Source organism: Patella vulgata, chromosome 4 (genome assembly GCF_932274485.2).
Source record: "Patella vulgata chromosome 4, xgPatVulg1.2, whole genome shotgun sequence".
Classification (NCBI taxonomy): Eukaryota; Metazoa; Mollusca; class Gastropoda; family Patellidae; genus Patella; species Patella vulgata.
Genome location: NC_065882.2, coordinates 69,797,531 through 69,811,689, shown reverse-complemented (window position 1 = coordinate 69,811,689; position 14,159 = coordinate 69,797,531). Strand labels below are relative to the sequence as shown.

The window sequence follows — 14,159 nt, the reverse complement described above, 5'->3', positions numbered from 1 at the left end:
ACACACTTAACGGCGGAATCCTCTGTGTCAGAAACTAGATACCCCCCCCCCCCCCAAAAAAAAAAAAAAAAAAAAAAAAAATAACTAGATGTGCCGTAAAATAAATAAAACACCCAAAAACAAACAAAACAAATTAGTGGAAATCTTGTGCGCATGAATTCCTTTTGAAAAGAAAATGCAACTGATTATTGATACAACAATGAAAAGTATGGTTATTGTGTTCCATAAGGAGTGACGGACAGACAGCTGCTTAGCCCAAGCAGAAAATGCTCATCACTGAACTCAGTCACGACATTCACCTCATGAACATCAACACCAAGTTTGAACATTCTACCCCAATTGGTCATATCTGCGTAAACTAACCAGAAAAGTCTCATCATCGAAAACAGTGAATTACTATAATTAATTGAACATTCTGACATTTTAATAGTCCCATGCTTTTTTCTAAATTTCAAAATTTGAGTAAATAAAATAAAACCAAGTACGAACAATCCAAACCATTAGACAAAATTCGAAGTCCTAAAAAAAAAACGGTATAGGCAAAATAGTGTAATAAGGCAAAATAGTGTAATAAGGCAAAATACAAAATAGTGTAATCAGCATATGGACTGTTCACCGTGTACACAATACACGACAAACAGTAGTAACAGGTGTCCGGAAGAGTAAGCTTACCCTGCCTGGCGCCACACCCACCATAGCTGCATCCAAACTATTAGACGAAATCTCGGTAAAATAGTGTGATTGGCCAATGGACTATCGGTATGCAAAATGCACGTGATGAACAGTGTTAACGATGTAGTAGACATAATCCGGGAGATAGTATACGCGTCAATTAAATATATCTAGAATAATAGCCGAGAGAGACATGTTATACTTACCAATCAAGTCAATATGACGGCCATAAAACTTTTTAAAGGTTTTAATAAGTTTAGTTAGCAAGTTACCCTGTAGTTGAAGCTTAGATGACAAATGCCTCGATCTACTTAAAAAATCAGAATAAAATGAACAAACTCTCGCGTAACGAATTAGCTGAGACACAAACACTTCATAAGCTGGTGATATTGGAATGTTGCTACTGATAAATGGGAAGTTAACAATCGGAAAGTCAAAGTCATCACGTCTATCGTACAATTTAACACTAAGTTTATGTCAATTGTCAAAATCGAGACGCAGATCCAAGTAGGAAGCGTAATTGTCACTGTCAGTAGTGTTTTTAATTTCGAGCTCATCAGGATATATGAATTCTACATAATCAATAATTTTGGGATTATTCAGTGATAGAACATCATCGATATATCGAAAAGTGAAATTAAAATGTCTGATTAATCGTTTATTTGATTTTACGAGTGCCTGTATGTAATCGGCTTCGTAGGAATAGAGAAACAAATCAGCAAGTAAAGGTGCACAGTTGGTGCCCATGGGGATAACTACCACTTGCTGATAAATTTCCCCTCCAAATTCAACAAAGATATTATCAATTAAAAAATCCAACATCTGAATTATCTTGTTGGCGGTGAATTTATTTTCCGTTAGCTCCGGCACCTGAAAAATAATTCTGTAGCGTGTATCTTGAACAACCTAAATTTTGGATGTATTCCGTTGGATAGCTGTATATAAAAAAAAACCAGGCCTTGAGAATGAAAATAATATCACGCCCAAATGGAAAAGCAGGTAGATCATTTGCAACGAATGATCAAAGGTCTGACATGATGTTTCGCAGTTAGCAATGCGTATATAGTCTAAAATCTTGGCAACGATATTCAGAGAATGACAAGTACCGTTAAGTACCATAAATATGAATTCCTCTCAAAATTTGTGATACATGCAGCAGCGTTATTATTTGCAGTTATTCCACCATAAATTGGAGGCAGACAACCATTGAATTTCGCCATCTCGTTCCCAGTTCGTCTATTTAGAGCAACCCCCCCCCCTCCATATGCGTGGCCGTTTTTGTTTATTTATTTTTTTTGGTCTAGAATGGGATAGGAGAGTTTCAATTAACATTTCCTGCCAGATTTCGGTAAATATTCAGAGGCGGAAGAATAACACAGTTAAGTGGTTGGTTACTGTGATATGTACGGCGAATAGTAGCAAGTTTTTAGTATGCTACTTCAAGATTTTATCTCAAAATCTCATTGGTCAACTTCATACAAAATCTGGAGCAAAGACGTGATCATTATTGCTCTGTCTTCAGTGAAAAGCATTCAACCCAACTAAAATTTGAGGAAACGTTGGAGCCTGCATCCAATTAGCTATAAATGAGTTATCCCCCTTCTGTTCGGTCAAAACTATTGGGAGAGAGAGAGAGAGATAAATGGGGTTTAACGTCCAATCGACAGAAAACCGGAGGACTCGGAGAAAACGCATGAGGTTGGACAGGCGACCCTACTCCTTGGCACGTAGCCTACAACCAGGGATTCGAAACCACGCCAGTTGACTCAATGACAGGCCTTATGATACGGTGCGCACGTGCTAACCATTCGGCCATCGCCCCCCACCTAAAAAAAAACCCCAAAAGCTATTGAACAGATTATAACACAATAAGCCTGAATCAGGGCCGGGTTAAGGTTGGGGAGGTGGGGGAAAGCGGGGATGCTGAATCGGCTGCAGTTAGGGTCCCCAATATTAAATCCGTTCTAAAAAAGTTTTATAATTAATCATATGATTTTATGTTGTATGTCTGTGCCATATAAACCAATCTTTATCACCCAATAATACATTCTACAGTAGATATCGCTTGTGTGATAAATTTCATAATCTACTGCGATGTCTCCTAAGAAGATTTCGCTTTACATGAATTTGATTGGCCAATCAAAAAGTAAAACTAGAGAAGTAAACTCAACCTGGAATCTGCATTGAATTAGATAATAATATTGCCGAGTCAGCATGGGTTGTTATATTTTAAGATCACCCAGAATCTGGAACCAATTTAATCTCTATTGAATTAGATACTAGATCAGTTAAAAGATTGGCATTTCCGGGCGCGGATCCAAAGCCCCCCACCCCACGATCAGCCTCAATTTAGGAGATCCGGGGCCAAAAAACAGTCGGAAATGGTAACTACAGCGTTTCTTTCTTCCAAATATTCCGGGCACTCAGATCCCACGTCGTGTGCTTTTCATACCTTCCGCGCTCGCGAATTGCCAATACAGCATGAACAAAAGCACATTTAGTACAGGTAGTACACCTTTATTTTTCAACAACAACGAGCAAACGACACTCCCATTGTTAATATAAAATACATTTACATGGGGCACATGACACAACTTGGCAAAAATATATATAATTTGAACGACTAGACTTCACTCTCCTTCCATCACATCAATATTAAATGATTGCAAACAAATTCAAACGCAGCATTGAAATTAAAAATAAAATATTTCATAGTATAAGAAATATTAAAATGACAAAAAAATGAAATTTTGAAACAGTAGCTATAAGTGATTACATATTAATGTGCATATCTCAATGGATCAATTAATCGATTAATGTATGTAATGTCAATGAAATTAAATGTTTTGATGTAGTTAACCTTTGACATAAGATAAAAAAAGAAAGCTTCAAAAATATTTTTCAATATTTTCTTCACAATTAAAAGCCACTGCAGATGAAAAACGAACGACTTGCAGCATCTTACAGATGAACAAGATTCTTCTGACGCTACATGATCAACTTAATTATTAGCAACAATAGAATTAAATGTCAATGGGGCGAATAGATTTGCATTTATCGCACACCACGTTGACCACAATCCACTTCTGTTTTCCATTCACACTGACCACTGTGGGGGGCAAATGCTGTACCATGTGGACATTGGATACGCTGTGTTCGGCGTCCATTTTGGCATAAGATGAAATGAACACAACTCTCAGGATCAGCGACTTGACCTTCATGGATACAAATAGGATCATCTTGACCTAAATCAGAAAGAAAACAAAACATTGTTATGATTGGAACACAATATCTGAACACATGGCCTCCCATGAATCACCCCATAACCATTGCCGGATTTCGATGAAATGAAATGAGGTTTAACGTCCTACTGTTCTGTTCCGACTGGGTTATGGCCTACTCTTATATCGAATTCCAACTGTCAAGGGATCTTTTACTTGCACGCCAATATATACGCTGGACCTCGATTTTTCTTCCCATTCGAATGACTAGACAACTGTCCTCGTTAGACCTTCTTTCCTGCACCACTGACAAGGGGAAACCACATCGGAAAATCCCGATGAACCTTCTAGGCCAATGCAAGGATCGAACACGCGACCTCCAGGCTAGCGAGCCAGCGTCTTACCCACTTAGCCACCGTGGCTGTCGAATTTCGTTGAAGAGAGCGCTAGACTAGGCACCACAATCCCCCATCCTAACTTTCCTCCATGATTTCCCCATGTTAGTGGTGCAGGGCGTAGGGCCTGACAATAAACGGTGTCTAGTCGTCCGGATGATATGGAAATTCGAGTTACCGTTGGAATTCAATTACTGCCCGGACAATTGCCCCTAATAGCACACTGATATACCCGTCTTCATTAGTCCTATTTCATTCATCAATTCTTAACAGTTTTCAACAATTCTCAACATTCATTTAATGTGCATATCTCAATGTAGACCTACATTGTGAACGTCCATGAGCCCGTCATCAACACGCTCTCTGGATATTAAGATTCTGTGATATGTATCATATTTGGGAGGCAAGAACATGTTAATCATTAGATATATTAAATTACTAAAGTTTTAGATTTACTTACGAATAACAATTGTTTCTGGTATAGCCCGGCTTCCACATTCATGAACGATGGAATGTGCGAATTCACAAGAATTATTTTTGGGATAAAACAGGGTACCATCTCCACATCTTTGGATGGCGATTAGAGTGCCGTTTGAACATGAGACAAATCTGGAACAATCATCTGGATCTGGGTTGTTTCCGGTTGGGTTAACACATCGGTTATCATCTGCAAGACAAGTATAAGAGATTGTTTTTTTTTTAAATGTTAATACTAATGGAATACATTCACAACTGTTTTCCCAAAACGTTAAGACTATACCTGGTATGACATGGTTACGCTTAGTATAAATCTTTTTATATATATAAAACTACTGTATACTACAAGAAGGCACTAAAAATATTATATTAAAACGAAAGCTAGGTTTATGGGAAAAAAATGTTGGTTATATTTAAAAAGATAAACCATTGGTAATCAATATATAAATTAATACCAGAATTTGATTTATCCCCTAAAAGATTATTAGTTCGTGTATTAACATAAATAAAAGCAATAAGAACGACTTCAGAATCTGTCCATCAGGGTTTCAAATTTAACTCAACCCAACCCTTGAAATCAGTATCAGCTAACGTCCGAATTGTGGTACCTGACTAATGAAAATAAACATGTAATTATAATATTCTATAAAAAAATGAAACTTACTGGGTAGAGGTACTTGTGGTGACCCATTGCAATCATCTCGGTCTGGATCCCATTCCCATACACAGGCAGATGCTAGTTTAGACCAAACCTGAGATGCATTACATCGGATCGATTGAATAACTTCTCCATCAAAACCACACTGATGTGCTACCATGCAATCTCTGTCATCTCTCGCCCAAAGACCGGGCTGTACGTTCTGACAAACGATTTCATCATAATAGTAATCCGCCGCCAAGATACAGGAGGCAATAGCCAAAGCTCCAGCCAGAGAGACAAGGAGATTCCTTGCCATGTTTCACTTGTTGGAGTTTAAGCTTGTTAAAGTAAAAATCTAAAATGCTGCTGCTTCCAGGGCCGTGTATGAATTTATATTCGTCTGTGTTTAAACAAACGTGTTTGTTTGTCGTCGAGATAGAAGTTGTGCCTCTTCGCTCATGTCGCAGGGGATGATGAAAAGTTGAACACGGTTAGAAGGCATCAAGGGGGATTCACTTTCGTATTTGCCCTAGCCCACTTTACCAGCCGGCTTCCGGTGTAGAGTCGAAGATCCGTTGATCCCAATATTGAGGTCAGATTAAACAAATGGACAACTTCAACATGTAAATTACATAAGAATTTGAATATGGGTGCTAGAATGGGGTTTTGTTGATGCATAATGCAAACATGCAATTTGCAAGACAATTGCCACTAGCCATGGATTATTGGTGTTTGTTAACTTCTCTATTGTATATCACCCAATAGACCAAGACACGTGTTTATTGTCTGGTTTGTAGTTCTGTGAACATTTTCTAAAAATAACATAACAAGCAAATCATACATCGAGTAACCAACAAAACTAAATAACATTTCATCATGGTGCGAGGAAAGAAATGTGGCGAAAATTTGATCTTGGGCTGAGCAATTGCACAACACTTAGCTAAATATTCAACCAAAAGCATCTTTTTATACGTGGTTTATTGTAGCTGACCATTGCGCCTCTCTGTATCATTTCTAATGAAGGATTTTAAAAAATCCTCCCTATTGTAAATATGTGATTCTACAAAAGAGTGGTACTGAGGTTGAGAAAATTCTAACACTGACATTTTCGTTGCCATTTGGCTGAACTTGTTATGACAGACACCAATTGATCATATATTGTTGAAAAAAATTTTGATGAGTTTTATTAACTCGTTTACAGGACTTGACCGTAATTCAGAGACTTAAAGATTGCATAAGATGCCAGGAAATTGGGTACACAGGGACTCCCCATCAATGAAGAGAAATATTAAAAAAAGGATTCGTTCTCGTTGTTACTCGATCCGTGTGTTTTAATGTTTGTTTTTGTTTATTTGTCGTGTTTTAGCTATCTTCTGCCACAATTAAACAGTCAGCCATCTTGTTTTTGTGTGTGACTGTATTTGACTTTGTAATCTGCAGTTAATACAGGTGGTATTAAGGAAACATCTGGTACACTGACTCAAACCATCGCTTCTCTTAAGGCTAGACATATCCCAGTTTGAAAACAAACAAGCCAATTCATTTTTTAAAAAAGAGAAGATTCTTTTAGTTACCTAGGATGTAACACATCTTTGGAAACAAACAAAACCGAAATGACATAAAGCAAGATAAATCACAAAAGTTAAATATAAAAGAAAACTGCCGATCATTAATAGTGATGAATTTTGTGTATGCATTGGGTATGCTTACTAGTTAATTTTGTGATACTTTAATTCTAAACCGCTTGGTCAGTGACTTCCGGTGGTCAATGGCTAGTGTCCAGTCGTTACGTAATAGCACACTTTGTACCATTATAGCCCCTTTGTGTCTCTATTGTAATGAAATGGAGTTTAACGTCCTACTGTTTTGCTCCTATACTGGGCCAATGAAGACGGTCATACACCATACAGTCTGCTATGAGGAAAATTTTGCCCGGGCAGCGACGCTACGGCCTACTCTTATATCGAATTCCAACTGCCAAGGGATATTTTACGTGCACGCCAATTTGTACACGGGACCTCGGTTTTTCGTCCCATCCAAACGGCTAGACAACTGTCCTTGTCAGGCCCTCTGTCCTGTATCACTGACAAGGGGGAACCACGCCAGAAAATCTGGATGAACTTTCTCGGCCAATGCAAGGATCGAACACCCGACCTCCAGGCTAGCAAGCCAGCGTCTTACCCACTTAGCCACGTGATTCCCCACGATCTGGCTCTAACAGGATGTGATTTTATGATAATTAAAATATTGGAAGTGATATCCTTTCAAATGGGCGAAAAATGTAAATATACGAATATATTAAAAATCTTGAATTTTCCATGTATTTGATATTTAATGATAAATTAATGGTACCCCTCCCCTCTCTCAACCCACCCCTCCGGTCTGTTATTGATGCATAATTGTTAACTACGCACAAACTTTTCTAAGAAGGTCTTGTTTCATAATGACCAGGCAGTTAGACGTATTTAGATCAATCCTTTCCAATCGGCATAAGATGATATAAAATAATAATTTACTGTTCAAATTTAATGAAAAAAAGAAATGAAGGATTAAAATATCAAAGATGCACCTTTCATCATCGACACGTGTACATGCAACTTTCATGGAAAGCTCCTACATACATATTTAGCGTTTGAAAGAGAGTGATTTTAGCAATTTTCAAAACTAATTTTCAAAGCTAATTTTACAAGAAATCGACAGAGATATGGTTTTCAACAATGCTTTTTCTAACAATACCCATTGATACATTATGCATGTGATAAGTAACAACTTCAAATATAGCGTAGTAAATTTCTTCACTGTAATGAAATACTGATTTTTTTTCTCGGAAATATCAATGTTTGGCACTTAAGGCACACCGTACACAGCAGACGGTTCTTGTTCTGTAAAATTTGATCGTTAATTCTTAAGCTGTATAATAACCCCATAATTTCAAGAATATTGTATAACTAGAAGATAAAAAATCAGAACACCAAAATCGAGTCATAGAAAAGTAGTTTCGAAACTTGCGAAAACCCCGATTTAAAAGGCAATATTAATGCTAGAGTCATATAACTTTGCAGTTTTATATAAGTTTGTATGTACCATAACATATATTGTTTTTATAATATTCTGAGGGGGTCACCTGACAAGCACTGGGGATCGCGTGGCTAAGTGGGTAAGACGCTGGCTAGCTAGCCTGGAGGTCGGGTGTCTGATCCCTGCATTGGCAGAGAAAGTTCATCGAGATTTTCCGGCGTGGTTCCGATTTGTCAGTGATGCAGGACGGAGGGCCTGACAAGGACAGCTGTCTAGTCCTTCGGATGAGACGAAAAACCTAGGTCCCGTGTATACATTAGAATGCACGTAAAAGATCCCTTGGCAGTTGGAATTCGATATAAGAGTAGGTGATAGTGCCGCTGCCCGGGCAAAATTTCCCTCATAGCACACTGTATGGCGTATGCCCGTCTTCATTAGCCCAGCATAGGAGCAGAACAGTAGGACGTTAAACCCCATTTCATTTCATTTCATTTCATTTACTGACAAGCACTGCTTGCCCACTTGACAGAAAGGAATTCCCATTTGCCCAAAGTAAAAATAATGCAACAACACATACAGGTAAGAGGTGTGTGGCTTATTAAAGCTCGATTCTATGGTCGAGGGCATGAACAAAGAAATGTGATTGGCTTCTCAAACATCTTTTATATATTTCCTGGCAAATGTTTATATAGATATATAAATGGAAGTCAATTGTTACTTGTTTATATACTATTAGCTTAACCCATGGTATAAGTGTAGGCCACTGATCAGTATTTAGCAACAAAACGTGTCTTTTTTAGGTTACGGCCGGATATTTGGTCAGACGGAAGGTCATTGAGGACATATTACTGCCGTACTGACCCTAATAAATCCACAACGAAGATGCTGTAATTGGGAAAAAGAACGACGGACTGTAAACATAAATATTTAAATGCCCAGAATCGTCTGACGCAATAGACATCAACCATGCATGTTTGCTTGTAAATAACCTTCGGCCCAGCCAAGGAAGTCATTTCGCCAAGTAAATTGAGAAAATCCTGGAATTTAAAACGTTTTGTTGTGCCCTGAACCCGAATTTGTTTCCGGCTATGTAATTGGCAAAGATCAGGAGTCTACCGTAAGATAGTAACAAAGGCCCCAGAAAAGGGTGGTAACTCCGGAAAGGAAGGTCAAGAAACGTTGAATATCGATAGCGTTTGTCCTCTAGTGACCCAAATGCTTCACACCAAATTTGAAATATAATCCTTTAAACACCGTAAGCTCAATCGCATTAACAATTTAACAAGATTTTCAGAATTCAGAAGGGGTGGGGGTAACTCCAGAACGAAAAGTCACGAAACGATAAATATCGATAGGATTCTCCCATGCATAAATCTATGACATGGGGTTCAAATGTTCGTCGACACTATAAACACGGCTTTTAGTCCCATAGTATAGCAGAAAACAACAACAGCAGAACCAGCAGAGGCAACAGCAGCGGCAATGATCTGTATTGTAGAATCCATTAATGGAATGCCGTTATTGTTAAAATAAAGATTAGCCTTTCTAAAAAAAATACAACCATACTTATTTATCAGTCAATTTTATTATCAGTATAGATTTTTAGAAATGAACATAGATATTGATTAGGCATTTCGATCGTTTCTTATACAGCATTTAGAAAGACGTCTCGGGCACATTATTTTATTAAATGACAAAATTAAAAGTTTACAACCATTAAATAAACAAACTGTGATGCTTATTATGTTAAATTACAATATTCTTTCTCACTATAAGTAAGACCTGAACGCAAAACACATGCATTTTTAGATTCGGACATGTAAGTACCTTTACCACAAGCTCGACAGTCATCTTTGTTTTTACAGTCACAGTATTTGTTACAGTCACCTGGCATTGGTCTATACACACATGCTGAAAAAGAGAAGGTAATAATAAAGGATAATGAACATTAAAATGTAAGAAGCCAGAATTCCGTGTATGTCTTCTGATACCAGGATGGGGGCATCGCAAGGGACAACGTATAATCGTTCGGATGGGACATGGGACGAAAAACTTGGCGTGCAAGTAAAAGAACCCTTGGCAGTTGGAATTCGATATGAGTAGACCGTACTGAGATGTCACATAGCGCGTGCTTTGTTTACATAGTGCGTAATAGCAACACAAACTAATCTGGGCAGAATTGGTGCCTATTACTCATTTTACGCCTTCGCGTACTATTTAACACTAAATAAGAAATCATTTTTTATATTTCCAACATATTTTTCTTAATAATTTAAAGAATTGTTATAGAATTAATTTGAAGACGAAATAAGTTAATTTTGTGAGCTAATTAAAGCAGCATTATGGAAGAGTAGATAAAGAGCTGACAATTCTCGCTATAGTAGTAAAAAAAGAGATAATGTAAAGGGAATATGCTGAAAATATCAGTAAAATTACTTCACTTAGAACCGAGAAATCCTTATTTTAATCACACTGTAGCCTCGATTGTCATTGTTACCGTTGTTACGATAGTAAACAAAGTCTCGATTATCCATTTTTACGGTTAAAGATGGATTATGTAAGATTTAAATAAAATGCTATAATAGTTCCAAAATAGATAATTCAAAATTAATATATTGAAAATTTCATTCAGATTACTTTATTCTAGCGACATTATCACAATTTAAAGTTTTGATTTAAATTGTTTACTATCGCAGCAACGTTACTTGTTAATCGAGACTCAGCATCGCTCCTCCATTTTTAAATTAAATCATTAAATGGCGATCGTATTTTGATCTGTTTACGTATGCGCCATCCGATGAACTAGAGGGTTGATTATAGACTTGTCATATCAATAAATGTTTAAATAATAATTTACATATCATTTGAAATCAAAATAAAACCATGTAATAGGCCGATTTAACTCTTACATAATGCATCTTTAACATGGCAAGCCCATAATCAACTCTCTAGATTAAAAAATTGTAAAGATAATAAACAATCTGCGCTATATCTTCGCTCCGAATAAAGTAAATTGAACGAAAGTATCAAAATATTCATTTTTCATTATCTATTTTTGAACCAATATAGCTAGTAGAACGGCCAGCCAGCTTTGTATCTTAATCTTACATAATGCTTACCACTTCCAACACTGACAATGTGAAAGAGTATTTTTTAATGAAATTCCTTTTAAGTATACTCACGTTCCGTGTTGTAAGTTCTAGCGCTGAAAGGCCTATTACCACACTGTCCACTATCATCATTAATATTGTCACATCTTTGTTCAACTTCATTATATAAAGTTCCATGGCCACATATCCTTGGTGGAAATATAAAAAACCTTTCCCAACAGGACAAATATTTGGCACAATCGTCCGGGTAAGCCACTGTTCCGGCAACCGTGTCACTACATAACTGATCGACTGAAATGCATAATATAAAATATAGTTTATATATATAAATAAACTGATAAAATATAAACTACAACACGCATGCACTTATGGAAAAGGAACTACTTATTTATTTGGGCGACATTATCAAGCTAATACAGTACTAAAAAATGTGAGGAAAGTATACAGAAAAAACAACAAATGTGAGGCGATTATACAGAAAATATAACAGCAAATGTGAGGCGATTATACAGAAAAATATAATAACAAATGTGCAAATGTTACGGGTATTCAAGTTCCATAAACACAAAGTGGCAGTTCTTTATCACGGTAACACATTGAAATCAATTGGCTTTCCAAGAACAAAATAATATAGGGTTTTTCGAAAAGAATCAGAAGTCTCTGCATCTAATAACATATACATATAGGTTTTAGATCGGATTTGTAAAGCTGCAAATCTTGCAAAAGTTTCTCAAGTTTTTTTTTCTAAAACTGACTTTAAAAAGAGAGAAAAAATCGGCTGAAAACAGAAAACATCCTCGTACATTTTATTGCTATTTTAAAAATTACTCGAAACTTACAGTAATTGTAGTTTAAGGTGCAGTTAATTGGTTCCGTATTAGGGACGCAAACCCACCGCCATGGATCAAATACTTCTTCTGCAGAACATGGGTAGATTCTGTGATCTTTACCATTAGCACACTGATAATAATAAGTGCAATCACCAGGGTCCATATATATTCTTCCAACAGTGTTGGGAGAACTACAGATACCAGACTGAGCAGTAGTTGCTCCCAGAAGCAGAACTGATATCACCAGGAACAACATGGTAAGTAATGGAATCCAAGGAAAGAGAGGAACGCAAAATGATTTTATATTCCCTTAATAGGCGTTGCAATGGCGTCAATTTACAAGAGTAAATTTATATAAGTACAAGAAAGTAGATTTTCATCTTAACACGTATACAATGTAAGTAAATATTATCCAGATCAGTGAAATGTACATACTTCATTGACAAAAACTGAGATTGAAGAAATTCTGGTGGAGAATTAAGTCGAAGGAGTAATAGGAGTGCCGATATATCACCACTAATTTTATACTATAAGTGCCAAAGGTGAAAAACGTGAAAGGTTGGATTCTGTATAACCACATTGAAACTTTTAACCTTTATAAACCCTTAACTCGCCATTCGAATTATTCAGTATTATTATATTATCGTGTTAATAGTAGTATTACATTAACTATATTATGGTATTATAAGAATTATTACAGTAATATTAGAATTATTACAGTTATATTAGAATTATTACAGTATTATTAGAATTATTACAGTAATATTAGAATTATTACAGTAATATTAGAATTATTACAGTAATATTAGAATTATTACAGTAATATTAGAATTATTACAGTAATATTAGAATTATTACAGTAGTATTAAAATTATTACAGTAATATTAGAATAATTAAAGTAATATTAGAATAATTACAGTAATATTAGAATTATTACAGTAATATTAAAATTATTACAGTAGTATTAGAATTATGACAGTAATATTAGAATTATTACATTATATTACAAGATTAATAGTATTATGACAATACATTACAGTATTATAAAATAAGGCAACTTTTGTCATAAAATTATTATATTACAGTCTTATAAAAAAAAGCACCCTCTGCCATAAAATTATTCAATCAATAGTCTTATTACATTTCAATGCATTCAATTACATTACATTACATTGAATTACATTACGTTATCGTACTCTAAAATAAGGCAACCTTTGTGATACAATACATTGTATAAATTGTCTCTTTAAATTGGAATATATTTGTATATACACAATATTCACACTTTGGATAAATGTATACACCAAAGAAATACCCCGTAGACTGCTTTTACGAGTTTTGCTAGATGTTTGTTAATTCATTTGGAAGGCGTTTAATAAACACGTGTGATGATTTGACAAGATTTAACAATGTAAAGATTATTTTCTTGTTTTTAGCAGATGAAAAGGGAGTTGGCATGTGCGACTCCAATCTACAGCACAGGCGCTAATTATACTACAGAGGAAATATCAATTATCGCCAAATTCGCTAATAATCCGCCAAGACGTATATGATAATACAGTGATACGCATGAGCATCGATAATGTCCAATGCACTAGTGATCAGCATAACGAGCGCTGACAAACAAGGGTAGCCATGATAAATGATAATCAATGACATTGATGATGAATAGAGTCATCGTTGATAAACAGAGACATCGATTACAAGCAGAGGCATCGATGACAAGCCGTGACATCGTTAATAAACAGGGACATTGGTGATAAGCAGAGGCATCGATGATTAACAGGGGTATTGA

General features: G+C 36.0%; 2 long non-coding RNA genes across 2 annotated transcripts; both read right to left on the bottom strand.

Annotated features, from left to right (window-relative positions):
- Positions 1–3,168: 3,168 nt before the first annotated feature.
- Positions 3,169–5,777, bottom strand: LOC130012439 (uncharacterized). The gene is made up of 3 exons (XR_008787857.1): positions 5,430–5,777; positions 4,749–4,955; positions 3,169–3,917 (listed from the first exon to the last, which is right to left on the bottom strand). It is a non-coding gene; the product is annotated as an uncharacterized LOC130012439 (long non-coding RNA).
- A 4,243-nt stretch (positions 5,778–10,020) lies between these two features.
- Positions 10,021–12,708, bottom strand: LOC126817485 (uncharacterized). The gene is made up of 3 exons (XR_007679027.2): positions 12,373–12,708; positions 11,606–11,824; positions 10,021–10,334 (listed from the first exon to the last, which is right to left on the bottom strand). It is a non-coding gene; the product is annotated as an uncharacterized LOC126817485 (long non-coding RNA).
- Between the last annotated feature and the right edge of the window lie 1,451 nt (positions 12,709–14,159).